This window comes from Neofelis nebulosa, chromosome 2, assembly GCF_028018385.1.
Source record: "Neofelis nebulosa isolate mNeoNeb1 chromosome 2, mNeoNeb1.pri, whole genome shotgun sequence".
In the NCBI taxonomy this organism is placed as follows: domain Eukaryota; kingdom Metazoa; phylum Chordata; class Mammalia; order Carnivora; family Felidae; genus Neofelis; species Neofelis nebulosa.
This window is the reverse complement of record NC_080783.1, coordinates 18,099,894-18,115,614: the sequence shown is the minus strand read 5'-3', so window position 1 is coordinate 18,115,614 and position 15,721 is coordinate 18,099,894. Positions and strand designations below refer to the sequence as shown.

At 45.5% G+C, this 15,721-nt stretch overlaps 1 long non-coding RNA gene across 1 annotated transcript; it reads left to right on the top strand.

Annotated features, from left to right (window-relative positions):
- Nucleotides 1–1,756: 1,756 nt before the first annotated feature.
- Nucleotides 1,757–6,871, top strand: LOC131497400 (uncharacterized). The gene is made up of 2 exons (XR_009254950.1): nucleotides 1,757–1,960; nucleotides 6,533–6,871. It is a non-coding gene; the product is annotated as an uncharacterized LOC131497400 (long non-coding RNA).
- Nucleotides 6,872–15,721: the final 8,850 nt, after the last annotated feature.

The window sequence follows — 15,721 nt, the reverse complement described above, 5'->3', positions numbered from 1 at the left end:
AAGCCATGTGGATTCTAGAACCCACAGGCTAGAGGTATTGTGAGGAGGCTGCCCCTCCCAGCTGGAGATGTTGTCATATTTACTGCCACAAACCCAGTGCCTAGAAAAGTAGTTAATCCCCATTTGTTAATGGACCCGTTTTATCTCCCTCCCTCAGGCAGAAACGTGTTAGTCAGCTCAGGCTGCCATAATGAGGGGGCCACAGACTGGGTGGCTTACACAGTAGACATTTATTTTCTTCCAGTTCTGGAGGCTAGAAGTCCAAGATCAAGGTTATGGGAAATCTGGTTTCTAGTGAGACCTCTCCCTTTGGCTTCTGGATGGCTGCCTTCTCACTCCTCCTCCTCCTCCTCCTCCTCCTCCTCCTCCTCCTCCTCCTCCTCCTCCTCTTTTTAATGCTTATTTATTTATTTTGAGAGAGATAGAGAGATAGAGAGTGAGCAGGGGAGGGGCAGAGAGAGAGACAGAGAATCCCAAGTAGTCTCCACACTGTCAGTGCAGACGCCAAAGTAGGACTTGAACTCAAGAACCGTGAGGTCATGACCTGAGCCAAAACCAAGAGTCAGATGCTTAACCAACTGAACCACCCAGGCACCCCTCCTTCCTCTTCTTATAAGGACACTGTAAGATTAGGGCCCCACCTTATGAACTCATTTAAACTTAGTTACCGTCTTCTAGGCCCTTTCTCCAAATACAGTCATATTGGCTAGGGCTTCAACATGTGAACTTTGGGGGTGGGGGGTTCAGAATTCCGTCCATAACAAATGGGAACTGGTTCTGTTTTAAAAACATTTACCGAAAAAAGGAAATGCCCTCACAATCTCCTTTAACTCACTCTTTCAGATTCAACAACCCGCTCTTCAGGGAAGTCTCCCACATGGCTTAAATCCTGCTCCATGGAGGGTGAAGCCACTGTTTCTTCTGGCTTCCACGGGGAGGGCAGAGAGCGAATCCTAATTCGGTATATCTGTGGTTTCCATCTGTGCATCTACACTTATCCCTCAAAATTTATCCACTCAAAATTAATTTTTATTCATTCAAATTTAAATAGTAAACACGTGCAGTAATCTAAGAAGAGGCGCACAGAGCCAAGTCAAACAGTGATGGGGCTTTGTGACTCTCCAAAGTGAGAACTTTAATTCCTTCAAAACCCTAATAACACAGTGGGTTTGAAAATCACGATTACATTATCCCCTACCCTTCTCTTCTTCAACTAATTCCTTCTCCAATCCTGTTTCTTCTGTTAGCTGTTGAGGACATAAGTCAGGGTGGAAGCCAGACAGCATGCCTCCTTACTCCTCATTCCTATTCAGTTTTTCCTTCATAAATTTGGGTTTCGTGCCTCTTTTTGTGGGGGTAAGTTCTTCTTGTGTTTATCAGATGTTTTTGGGCGGCTGGAGAGTGGCAATGGGAGCTGGTGAATGGGAGCTGGCAAGAGGGTAGCATTGGGAAAACAAGTCCAAGGCTGAGTACATGCTCCTTTTCTGTGCACATTTAACAGGAAACTTCTGGAAGCAAGATGCTTGAATGCAAAGAAACTGAGTGCCTATGATGAGGGTTTCAGGCAGGTCTGTGAGAGATAGTTTGTGGGGGTGGTGGGGACTTTCTTCAAATCACACCATCTAGACAAGCATCTGCCCCTCCCCTTCTCTCTAAAGTAGCCCAGAGAGCTGCAGGCTGGGGAGGGGGCAAGGACAAGACTCAGCCAAGGAGACAGGGTGGGGGATGACTGTGTTTGTGACGCGTGCACTACCTTGCCTCCGAATGGGTTATTAGCTGCATTTAGGGTTGCACTGCCCACGTGTGGTCCCAGGCGCAACAGGCTTGAAAGGAGCTGGACCTGGGCCACATCAGAGGTGGGGCTGGAGGTTGGCAACCCCAGGGTGGGACCTCCCTCCCCCAGTGGAATCTTGACTCTCAAGACTTAAGAGCTGGGAGGCACCTCAGAAGCTCAGCCAGCGTAAGCCTTTCATTTCACAGATGAAGTCACTGAGGCCCCAGAGGGCTCCACCCTCTTTCTGGGCTTGTCAGAGGCACTTAAGAAATACATGTTGACTTGACACGACCCACTGTGAAATAGGCATAACAAAACTCCCCGCAAGGCAGCCGGATTAGGCTGCCAGCAGCTGGGAATGATTCTCCCTCTGCTGGTTAAGCCTCAATAGCAGGGGAGTAGTAGCGGGGCATTGTGGGAAGTCTGAGGGCACAACCCGCGCGGAGGTCCAAAGCCTCCCTTCACAGATGAGAAACTTGAGTTTAATACAATGTCATTGAGCCCAACTCCCCCTCAGGTTACAGATGAAGAAACTGAGGCCCAGAGAGGGGAGCCATTTGGCTGGTGAATTGCAGACAGAACTGGGCTTTGAACCCCACAGGCAGGCTTCCCGACCGATCGATGTTCTCCAGGGACATCTCCTCCGACAGGGAGCCTCCTTGGCAGCACGTCGCCAATGTGGGATGGGCTGTATCGTTTGGATTCAGAGAACACGGGGGAATGCGATGGAAGGGAGGCTGGGGAGTAGGGAGGTGAGCAGCGAGAGGCGTGGGGAGGCAAGTCTGGCTTTCCTGCACGCCGCCATTTTGTGACTCAAGATGGAGCGCGAGTTATTGTCCCACCAGTGAAATAGAACCATATAAATTAAACCTGCAATGAACTGTCTGCTGAAGGTGTGAACAAGGCCGACAAATCCCTGGGAGCTTAGGAAACATCTGCTCTTTACCTCGAAGGCAGAAACTTGACCATAAAGCAGAAAAAAAGCCAGAACTGGAATCTTTCACTTTCTCTGAAGGGCCCAACCTTCAGATAAACTCCATAACTGAGGGAGATTTTGTGAACCATGAGCTAGCTTCTCCCCTTCTCCTTTCCTAGTCTGGAATTTCCTCGCTTCTGCCATGCTTATCTCAGTTATTCAGTGATCTTGGGCTGTTGTTATACAGTCAGAGAAGGGACTCTAGACCTGGTCAGGGTCCTTTCTGCTGAGTCTCAATGGTGAATGGGGGGTGGGGTGGGGAGGAAGAGATGAGAACAAGATGTGTGTTGGGGGACAAGAATTAGGAGTAGAGGCAGGTCACCAGGCCTTGGTCAGAACCCCTGGCCAGAGGTCGGGGGCTGAGCATCGGTGTGGGGGAAAGGGCAAAGAACAACCAAGAGCTGAGGTCAAGAATCCAGATCATCAGAATTGGATTGTTCATTTTTGAAAATTTTTATTTATTTTAGGGAGAGAGACAGAGAGAACAAGTGGGGGAGAGGGGCAGAGGGAGACAGAGAGAGAATCCTAAGTAGGCTCTACACTCAGTGCCCAACATGGGGCTTGATCCCATGACCCCAGCAACACATGACCTGAGCTGAGACCAAGACTCAGTCGGTCAATCGACTGAGCCACCCAGACCCCCCAGAATTGGATTGTTAATATAATAGCAGGAGTCTTGGAATCAGAGGGGCATGAGGAAGCACCATGACTGAGGGCTAACATGTGAAATGCTGATTTCCAGCAAGGTCTTAAACACAAGGATGGCAAATAGGTGACATCTTGCTTGCTGATCCTACCTGAATGGTGATGGCCATGTGGAGTGTGGTATTTGGGAGGGTCAGATCCCTGATAGGTCAGGTCCCTGGCAGGACACACAGATCCCTGCTGTGTCCATTGATGATGTCTGCTATAAATAGGTCAAAGAAGAGACTGCCTGGTGTGACATATTTCCCATTCCTACTTTGATAGCCTCTCCTAATAGTCCTTATTACATTCACTCCTGGTTTGCAGCTTATACCTATGCATTTGGTTCACCCGTAGTCTTTCAGAATTCTGAACGGGTGCTATGCTGCTGGTGCAAGTCATGGCACTGCCTTAGAGATGAGAAATCTCTCTTCGTTTACCCCTGGAGTGAGGTCTAAGACTTGTTCTCTTTATATCCTGTTAGTGTCAGTAGCAAAGGCTATTGTGTGAGTAAAATCCTTCAGGTATAAAATAATAGGTATTTTCAAGGCTTGGAGGCTGTGCCTGGATGTAGACCACTGCCTTTGTCATGTGGTCCCATCTCTTATGTTTTCTCAGAGGAGCATGAACAGGGGAATCTAGTAGATGGTGATTAGTGAGGAAGCAACGCGGTCCATTCGATGCTCCTAGCTCTACCTCGGGATAAGCTCGTATTTTCCCAAAATGATGAGGAGCAGATATATAATAGGCAGTTGGTAAGTGAAATGAACTCTGTGGTGCACAGCAGACCATCACAAGGCAAGAATGGCCCAGACCCTGCCCTCAGGGGCTTGTACTCTAGGGAGTATATGTGGCAGTGGAGTGAGGAAGGATGGGTAGCAAGAAGAATTTAGTTAGTAATAAACTGAGATGGCTGGTGAGAAGAGCCAGTGCAGTGGGCTACTTACTGCTTTTGGTCATGGTCTTATGGACACAGTTGTGCTTGGTTGGGGTGGTGGTGGGGCCAGGGAGAGAAAAATCCATATTTTTTCCCCTTCATTTCATCTGCACACATGAGATCGATCAGAGTTGCGACTTTGAACTTTTTGATATTTCTCCAGGGGCAGGTGTCAAAATCCACTGTGTATAGAGGCAAGCACCTGGGATTGGACCTGGATGTTTCTCTAATTGCTTCTTAGCATGACTTTGGGCAAATTACGTGATCTCTTTGAGCTCCTGTTTCTTCTTTTTTAAATCTGTGAGGTGGGGTAAAATATCTGCCTTGCTATCTAATAGGATTAAAAAAGCATTAGTATGTGTGAAAGTGATTTATAAATTGTAAAGCCCTATAAAAATGCAAGGGTTTACTGTGTCATTAAACATGAATCATTGTTAGGTACAAAAGACATCCCTACTGCGTTGAAAAATGGGGTCTCTCTTGAATGGGATGTTTACTCCATATTTTATTTAACCAATCTAGAATCCATGGTAGTGTTTTCTTCTTTCACTATTTGATGATGCTGAGCTCCTGATCAGTAGTTAAAACCTCTGAGCTGTTTTAGCAAAGGTGGAGAACTTTTCCCCTCACCCTCCACGGGCTGGTTGCTCTACAGAGAGAAGGGGCTTACATTGTTTTAAATGTTTATTTATTTATTTTGGGGGGGCAGAGAGAGAGAGAATCCTAAGTAGGCTCCCCACTGTCAGTGTAGAGCCAGGCAAAGGGCTTGATCTCATGAACTGTGAGATCATGACCTGAGCTGAAATCAAGAGTTGGATGCTTAACCTACTGAGCCATCCAGGTGCCCCAAGAAGGGGCTTGCATTTTAAGATCGATGACCAAGTGTAAGGTGCAATCTTGGACTGCAAACTGGAGGAGAGCTAACTGGCTCACAGAAGCCTTGCTCTCTTGGTTCTTGTTAACCCACTGGGAATGGCTGGACAAAGGAATGCCAAGCACCAGGCTTCGTTGTTTGGAGCTTGCTTTAGTCCAGCACGTGACTCCCCTCCCTGCAGGTTGTCAGGACGCAGTTCTTGTTGCTAGCAGACATTAGGGAGTTTCACTGCAAATTCTGTTTAGCTAATCTGGGCAGAAGAGGGTCTTGTCCCATTTGAGTCAAAGGCTCTGCAATTTGGAGCAAGTGCACTTTGAGCTCAGATCACATGCTGTGCTGGCAACTTGTTTTAACTTTTAATTCTTATAGTTAGGAGGAAAAAAAAAAAAAAGATTTCAAATGTCATTTGCTATAATGATTAGCTCCAGTGAGGGATTCTAGCTATGGTTATTTGCTTCAAAGCTTTAATTGGCTGAAGCCTGTATATTTGATCATTAACAAAATGGTCTTTCTTTTTGTATCATGTTAATAATTTTTTTTTGTTTAATAGGAATGCAGCTTTGATTTCTTCCTGGGCTATGTTGCTATTTTTCTGGCACTGAGAAGTGTTGGTTTAAGATTTTGCCACATACGAGTCATGGCAGAATTCCATCTTGGAAGTCTCCAAGCTTGGGCCTGCTCAAAAAGATAGGACTGGAAGGAATATTCTTGGCCCAGCTGCAGGAAGCAGTTTGTTTAGATCAGACCCAAACAAAGAGGTTGGCTTATGTGGAAACTTTATACCTGTCTCACATGTTTTAGACACTTCTGAGAAAACAAACAGCTCCATATTTGCAATTACAAGGTCAAAAAAGTCGCATATTGGCCCCAGTGCCAATTTAGCTGAGTCCTCAAATGGCACTGATGTTAAGTAAGAGTATGTTGTGGCCACTTAACCAATCTCCACACCTGGAAAAAATAAAAAATACAAGAAAGAACACAAAGTGAATTTGAAACCAGAGTGGGCTATAGTGACAGTGTTCAGATTCTGAGCTCCTGAACGATCTCTACATTCCAGGCTTGGAAGGATATTTGAAAAGCATGCATCATTATGGGCAGAATCTTCTTAATCCGTATCTCAGGGGCAAGATTAACACTGTGCAACTCCCTGCATGGACCTGGATTCCTGGAACTATATTCTCATGAAAATTGAGAAAAAGTGACCAAGTCATCGTTTTCTTCCTTGTCTGTCTTAAACCAGCTGGTTCATCTCCTGAAATTCAATATGCTCCCCCTCTTTTTTTTCAGATATGTCAGTGCACAAAAGAGGTTCATGAAAGGAAACAGCTGCACCGATACCAGCAGGAGTTGCTGCAGCTACAGATTTGAGGCGTGCACCTGCATGGGGTTGGGTGACAAGGGATTTGTCAGGGAAGGGAGTATCATGGAATACCAGGACTCTAAAGCCAGAGGGATGGATGGCTCCAGGGTGGCAAATTGGATACCCCACTGCTCACCTGGAGGTCATGGGATCACACCTGACTTGAATTAGTCAAAAGGATTCCAGGATGAGGGTTAGTTGGTCGTTTATGAATGAAATGATTAGCTGGATGTAACAGTTCCTAATAAACAGATTGTCCATATCAATGACATCTATTCAATGAGCCACAAACAAGTGGCACCTCTGTAACCCTCATGTGGGGAGGGGGAAGGACTGATGAGGGCCTGGAAGAATCCTGTGAAGGCCGTGACTGAATGCGATCACCAAGAGAGTAGGGCATGTAGAGAAGAGTCCCCGGTGGCCAGCCCTGTGCCCTCTAGTATGAGGAGGTAGGGAAGATCAGGAGGAGCACTTGAGGGAGAATGAGAAGGAATGACTATGAGATAGGAGGAAAACTAGAAAAGAGTCATGGCCTGAAAACCAAGTGAGCAACGTGTTCCAAATAGGAGGAAGGGGGCAGCATGTCCAGTGATATGTAGGACGGGCACTGGGCCTTGATTTAGCTGCATAGATGTCACTGTTGACTTTGACAAGGGCAATTTGATGGGGTGATGGGGGTCACCATCTGACTGGAGGGAGTATAAAAGAGGACAAGAGGAGAGGATTTGGCAAAGGAGCACTGACAATTCTTACAAGGAGTTTTATTCTATAGTTTTATTATATAAGGGGAAGAGAAATGGGGTGGTAATTAGAGGGAAAATAGAGTGAAGAAGGTTTTTAAAATTAAAAAAAAATTTTAACGTTTATTTATTTTTGAGAGAGAGAGAGAGACAGAGAGACACAGAGAGAGGGAGACACAGAATCTGAAGCAGGCTCCAGGCTCTGAGCTGTCAGCACAGAGCCTGATGTAGGGTTTGGACCCATGAACTGTGAGATCATGACCTGATCCAAAGTTGGACACTTAACCGACTGGGCCACCCGGGAGCCCCTAAAGGTTTTTACAATTTACTTTTTCAGCTTTCTTGAGATTCAGTTGAAAATAACCTCGTGTAGGTCTTTTCTTTTTTAAAGGTGGCAATAACATGCCAATGGGAATAATCCAGCAGAGAAGGAAAATTGTGTGATGATGTAGGAGAGAGAGGCGAGGGTTGTTGAAACGATGTCCTCGAGTGGGACGTAGGGTGCAAGTGGAGGGGCTGGCCTTCTCTTGGAGCAGGATGGTCCATCCGTAGTAAGGGGAGGATGGCATATTTATGGGGCAGATGCTGGTAGGTGTATAGAAGTGGAGGTGGGAGACTGTGGCAGTTCTTTTCTGAAAGTTTCTGTTTTCTCCAAGAGGTAGACAGTGAGGTTAGCAACTTAGAGCGAGGAGGGAGAGGATGGGCTGGAGGGTGAGGGATGGTCATCCAGGAGGGTGGCAGGTGCATGAATGAGGGAATGAGGCGTGATGGCCAGGCAGCATGAGGACCCAGATGAGGTCATGGAAATGAATTACATTAAGACGAGTGGGTGTTGGTTGTATGCTTTTCTCCAGCCATGTTCAGCTGTGGGATGTAGTACAGAACAGGCGGAGAGAGTTGGATTTCAGGGGTTGCCAATGGAGTTCTACCAAGCAGGAGAGGGGCACCCTGAAGATTTTTTTTCATTAAAGAAATAACTGATTATATAGACTTATGACACTGATTTAACAAACTGTTAATTGGTTGTGACTCATCATTTGAAAACCACTGATCTAAATGGCATACACATTGTTTTTCTGCTTGGCTTTTTAATGTAGAGATAAAGCTTCAGTGAGGATTTCTCTGAAAATCCATCAGGCATTTGTTGAATACCCACAAGGTGCCTAACTAGTTTTTAGTGCAGGGGTGGGGGAGACAGAAGGGAGATAAAACCCAGTTCTTGCCTTCAGGGTGATGTGTTAGGATGCAGTCAGCTGTCCCTCTCTCATTCAGCACCTGGGTCAGTTCACTACTCAAAGATGGCGCCTCATCGTGGTGTGCTACTACCTAAACAGTTGAGTGTATGCCAAGGGGCCAAACATCACAGATGTCTACCTTCGTGTCAATCTGAGAACACCTATTCTCCACATGCAGTCAGATCACCTGATCCCAGGACTGTCAATTCCTTTTACCTGCTCAGCAAACTCTGTTAATGCATCCTAAGATAGTTAGCAGCCTTTCAGGCAACCTTAGTAAATTATTGGCTCACACTGGACTCATGTTCCATTCTCTGAGACTTAAAAAAACAAACCTTAGTTGTCATCAATTTTTTATTATGTATTTAATTTTTGGGGGGTGGCAGTGTGGGGTAAACTATATGCCCTTTTTTGGGGGTTGGGGACTGTGTGTTTTGGAGCTGCAGATACCCATTTGTTGTGTGAGGATAAAGCCAGGGTGGTGGCTCCCTCAAATTTTGGTTCATCTCAGAACATATGGCTCTGCAGGATTTGCAAGAGTCTTTGATGCAAAGAGAAAAATACTTAATTTCTTCATCTTTTTGTTCTATTTTTTGTTCTTTGATTCAAAGGGAGGAATGAGTTAGGACAAAAGTGATGTATTCTACCCTATCTTCTAATTATATTTTAATTCACTAGAAAAGGACTTCATTTCTCTCTGTGACATTCAGTGTTTACGGTCCCAGACATGGCATTTGCATTCTCTGTTTATGGTTTGGATGCTTTATGCTAACATACTTGTCACCGATACAGTTGGGCTTGCCTTTCCAGGCAACAGTTAAACCAGCAGGAGACCACTTGTGTGCAATTTGTTGGAATGAAATCTACATTTTGGGATTAGATTACTTAGTAGTGTCATTTTGCGTCGAGGCAACTTTGTGGGTGGTCTCCAATAAACCCTGCACGTACAGCGAGTGTCAGCCCTGATTATCTCCAAGCAAGCTTGTAATGACTGCACAGCTTGGTATTTACAAGAGAAAACCAGCTTCCCTTAACTTTTAATTTAGGGAGTGCAGGGGCATGGATGAACCCCCACAAGAGGGTGGCAGAAAGAAGGCCCATTGCAGAGCCATTCTTGAAGGGGTGCACCTCAACTTCCTGTTCCTTCTGGAGATCAGGATAATGGCCACAGATGTCACTTGGGGCTCACCAATTCGGACATTTGTCTTTAATGACGCCTGAAGGAGCTATCAAATCTCAAAATATGTAAGGGCTGAAGGATTCCTTGAGAAGGACAGATTAGTGGCATGAACTGTATGTTTGATTGAGGCGTGAATATATATGGTAAATAACAAATGACGTGCTGGACCCACCCCGATATCATTCTGGTGGTAGCAATTCTCCAGGGCAGTGTTCTTCACCAAGGGTTGATTTGACCTTCAGGGGATATTTGGTGGTGTCTGGAGACATTTTTGTTGTCACAGATTGCTACATCTAGTGGGTAAAGGCCAGGGATATTGTTAACCATCCTGCATTGCACAGACTGTTCCCTGCTCCTCCTACAACAAAGAATTATTGTGCCCCAAATGTCAGTGTGCCAAGGTTGGGAGACCTACTCCAAAGTACAGGAGTAGTGAGTAACACACTCTTGCCCTTGCCTATCCTCATTTCTTCCCTCCACACCCTCTGGTCCACATGGATTTCTTCTATTTTTCTGCTTGCCTGGAAATCTCATGGTACTGGTGGTAAAAGATTAGAGTCACATAGTGGAGAGAACGCCTGATTTGGAACTGCACAGATCTGGGTTAAATCCCAGTCTGATGGCTCCAGTTTGGGTGACTTTGGGGGCAAATTAATCTCTCTGAGCCTCAGTTACAAAAAAATCTAAAACAATGGGGACGGCAGTCCTTAGTCAACACTGACTGGTAGGGAGATTCAAATTTATATAAACGTATCAAGACTTGGTCACTAGGAAATAGGTACTTCATAGCATTTTTTATCATTGCACGTTTTTGCTTGCCATTATGAAGGTTCATTTTCCTCACGTTTAAGCTTTATCCCAACAATTTCTTTTTATTGTGGAAAATTTACAAAAAAGATAAGCAAGCAGGAAGAAAGAAACTAAATCACCTGTATTCTTATGCCTTACACACAGAGATAATTACTGTTAATGCCTTCTGTATATGTATTTCTAGACTTTTCCTCTCTGTGTGTATGTGTGCTCATGCTGTGTGTACTATTTAGTGACTTGTTTTTTAGACTTCATGATGTATTAGGAACATCCCTCCATGTCAATACATACAGATCCACATCATCTACATCATCTTTAAAAAAAGCTGCCTAGTATTTTATTGCATCAATGAACCATGATTTAATCAATCAATCCCTTAAATTCTTGGACATTTAGATCATTACAGTTAGTCTTTAAGGCCCAGGAGAATGTCTTGTCTAGGCTGTATGGAGCTCATGGTTTGTAGTTCTAGAAAGGCAGTCCTTTGCGTGTGCACTTGCTACCGTATAGACATCCCCAGGTAGTCAATTCAGGAGAGCAGCACAGGATATATGTTCTCTCTGCCCCACAGAGTGGAGTGAATGTCCTTTTCTTTTCATGACACAGCATCATACAGTGGCTCAGTGCTCAGGCCCTGTAGTCAGGCAGCCCATGTTCAAATCCCAGTTCCCCTTTTTTGATACATGACTTCACCTGCCTGAGCCTCAGTTTCCACATCTGTAAAATGGTGATGCCAATTGAACCCACGTCATTGAGATTTTCTGAGAATTCATTGACGTAGCGCACGTCAGGCACGTCATGCAAGGTCTGGTATATATATCTATGTGTGTATATATATATGCATATATGTATACACACACACACACACACACACACACACACACACACACACACACTAAGGACTCAATGTGTTTTTACTTGTATCAGGTGGGAACAAATGTCTGACAAGCTGAGTGCTGCCTGGAAGTCTATGTTCTCTGTGTAAATTATTATCTAACATCACCAAGTGTCCCCCAACTGCCAGGACTAGCAGGAGCTGGAGTTCAGAGACCACTACCTGTTTTTTTTTTTTCCCCTGGAGCTTTTGTTTTTAACTGCTGTGTATTAGTCTCCTGTTGTTGCTGTAACAAAACCCCATGAACATAGTGGCTTCATACAACACAAATTTGTTATCTTACAGTTCTGGAGGTCAGAAGTCCAAAATCAGTCCTCCTGGGCTAAACTCAATATATTAGTGGGCTGCCTTCTTTCTAAAGGCTTTAGGGGAGAACCTGTTTCCTTGCCTTCCCCAGCTTCTAGAGGCTGCCCAAATTCCTTGTCCTATGGCCTCACATCACCCTGACTTTTGCTTCTGTTGTCACACATCCTCTGACTCTGACCTTTCTGCTTCACTCTCTTAAGGACACTTGTGATTGCATCGGGCTCATTAGATAATTTCCCCATTTTGGGGTCTCTAACCTTAATCAATCTGCAAAGTCCCTCTTGCCACGTAAGGTAGCATGTTCTCAGGTTCTGGCTCGTGCTCTGCTGGCTGTCACAGAATTCTTGCTCCTAGGGCCTACCAGCACACTTGTCCCCTTGGCCAGGCTCCCACAGGCCTGGAGCAAGCCCTCTTCTCTCGCCCTCCCTTCCCACTGTCTGGCTTCGGAGAACTACCCTGCCCCACAGGGTGTTTCCAGACATGTTTCTTTAGGCTGCCTTGTTCTCCAAAGTTTAGTTAGAGGAGCCCTGCTCACTGTTACATGTTCACCCTGCCTCCCTGACCAGAAGTGCATCCAACTGTCACTCTACCTTATCCAGCCTGTGCTCCCCTCTGCCCAGCTCCGAATGTTCTATATGTTCAGTGTGGCCCAGGGGCCCTTCCACTGACTAGTAAAGTCCACAGATCCTAAGGCCCCAGGCTCAGGAAGTGCACTGTGACACTCACACCACAGCTGGACCACCATAGGTGGGCTCTCTCAGAGCAGGTGGATGAGTGGCCCCCAACACAAGTTTGGGATAGTCGATTGGTGAGATCCTTGGGACCCATGGGTGCAGGTGCAATCCTTCCCATGGTATCTCCTTGCTGCAGACCTTCTTTGATAACCTTCTGGAATGTGACCTTGCATGATTGGGTCCCATTCAGGTTCCTTTCTGCCAGTCCTTCTTCCCTGTTCTCAGTGCCTAGCCCTACTTGGCAGGAAGCCTGTTCTCTCCTTGTTATTTTCCTTCCATAGTGACCTTCAAGGCCCATTTAGGGAGGATGGAATCACCCTTTACATTAGAGCCCCAATCCTTAGTAACATAGAGTCGGCTTTCCCAAGCAGGCCTAGGTGTTTGCTTAGGAACATGGTAATCTGTTTTCTAACCAGCAAGAAATCAAGTTGCATTTTGATATAAAAAACAGGTTGACTATTCCTATCCAGACGCTTCCTCCTTTCTCACCCTCAGGCAAACAAGAATGACAGCCTCTCCTGTCTCACTTCCACACATTCTTAAGTCTGGTTTTTATTTTAGTTTTTCAAAACTTGCTCGGTGTTACAGAACTATTAGCCGAATATAAAGAGAAAAATGCACCCATGTTACCACTGTCATCCCTGACAAATTAAATGGTTTTTATTTTTTCCGTGATCCCTTCCAGTTTTTGTCCCTGCGAACATATAATTTAAATAATCGTAATCATAGTGTAGCTATCATTTTGTGTTCTGCATTTTTCCACTTAGCATTAATTATATCATAAGCATTTTTTCCATGTTGTAGCAAAGTCATCGTAATTATCATTTTTAATGACTGTATGAGAATTCATCAAAGCGGGAGTAGATCACTTAACCCTTGTTCTGTTGTAGGGCCTTTTGCGGCTCCTTCTGTGTTCTGTTTCTCCTTTGGGATCGTCTTTGATACCAGGTACCTCGGCTATTCTTGGGGTGCGGGAGGCAGGCGAGGGAAGCGGTGGAGGTGGGTGGGGAGCAGAAGCAGGAGAAAAACATCAGGAGAAGCAAGAACAGGAAGGAAAAGGAAGGCTGCTTTACACACACTCACGGTTGACACTCCTAAAGCCAAGAGCGGGAAGGAAACCTGGCCTTCACCTGTGAGTTCTCTTCACCAAAGGCGGATTTTGAGAATGACTTTCTCATTTACATTTTGGAGTGACTTTCGATGCCTGGAGAAAGGTGGCCTACAGGAAACTGATGGAGAAAACAAACTTAACCTATCATCGTTAAGGCATCCAAGATCGACTCCAAATGCTAGCCTAATCTGGAAAATATAATTTTTGTTAATCAGGTATGTAGTGCTGATAAGAGCTAACATGATAACTCAAGAAGGTCTTAACTATTCCAGTGTTTCTTAACGTTCCACAAGCTCTAGGTGCAAAAGATGCTTTATAAAACAAGGATTCCTTGGTAAAAACTGTTTGAGAAACAGTGATGCTGTGTGCTAGGTCCCCTTCTTGGGTATTCACAATGCCCATTCACATAGTCAATGCTCTGAGAAGAGTTGCAGGGAGGAACACTGCTTACCCGTGGGTGAGCACATTGGCAAGGGAGTCTGGGAGATGTAGTTTGTGAGTCCCATGGTCACGGGGCCCTTTTGTGGTATGGCACCTCCACCAGTCAGAGTCTACTCAAGAAGCTGAAAATAAGCTAGATAATTCAGAGAGGATTGACTATATAGATCTAGTTGAAAAAGTTCTGGGTGAGCTGGAAAAGCTTAAAAGGTATTGTGACCCAGAGATTCACAGCTGTAGGGAGTAGCTGCAACCCGAAAGTGTAGATGTGGTGTTATCACAACGTGGGGCACACTTGCTTCTGCAACCCTAGGGGTAACCCACAGGATGCTGAGACTGCCAATGGGGCATAGGGCATGGTGGGACACAGCAGGTGGTGGGGACACTGGGGAGATAGGAACTAGGATGATGCAAGTGGCTTGAGCTGTGACAGCTGGATCTGTGCAAGGACCTTGGAGCCCACAGCTGTTTCCTGGAGGATGTGGCCCTTTGTGATAGGCAGAATTCTGCTCCCCAAGACCTCTAACTCTTGGTGTCAAGCCTGTGAGTCTGTCACATCACATGGTGAAAGGGACTTTACAGATATAACTAAGGTTACTAATCAGCTGACCTTACGACAGGAAGCTTATCCTGGGTTACCACACAGACCCTGTGTGATCTCATGAACCCTTAAAAGTAGAAGAGGAAGCCAGAATGAGAAGTCAGAGAAAGTTGAAGCATGGGAGGATTCAATCTGTCATCACTGCCTTTGACGATGAAGGGGGCCAGGAGCCGAGGGATGTGGGCAGCCTCTGGAAGCTGAGAATGATTGCTGGCTGACAGCCAGCAAGGAAATCTCAGGCACCTCAGTCCTACAATGTCAGGAAAGAACTCTGCCAACAAGCTGAATGAGGCTGGAATAGAGCCTCCACTGGAGCCTCCAGAGAAGAGCCCAGGCTGGCCAACACCTTGATCTTGGTCTTGTGAGTCCCTAAGCAGAGAGCCCAGTGGAGTATCCTGGTTTTCTGACCTGCAGAACTATGAGATTAAAAATGAGGTTGTTTTATATTTTTAAAAGTTATTTATTTATTTTTTTTGAGAGAGGGAGGTGGGGGAGGGGATGAGAGAGAGGGAGAGAGAGAGAATCCCAAGCAGAATCTGAGCTGTTAGCACAAAGCCTGATGTGGTGTTGAACTCACAAACTGTGAGATCATGACCTGAGCTGAAATCAAGAGTTGGATGCTAAACTGACTGAGCCACCCAGGCACCCCAATGAGTATTGTTTTAAACCACTGAGTTGGTGGTAAATTGTTATGGCAGCAGTAGAAAATGAATGCACCCTCCTATCTTTGAATCACCTTCCATTCCTTCACATTCCCTCATGCAGAATTGAACTGGAAGCCCATTGGCAAGGGGATCTGCAAAATGTAGTTTGGGGGGTCCTCGATTTTCCATAATTCAGTGCAGAAGGGTGGGAGTAAAGGCTAAAATCATGAGTGAGTCTCTGGCACAGCACATGCTAACATTCGGTGAGATGAACATTGGGAAGACCACTTCGGGGAATTTTGATTATGATATAGTAGCATTGGACTTTTGAAATGGGTACGTTGGGGCCTCTCATTAAATGAGTGAAGATGATACATTCATGCCAATCTTATAAGATTCCCAAGGTGGCACAGTAGGGTGTT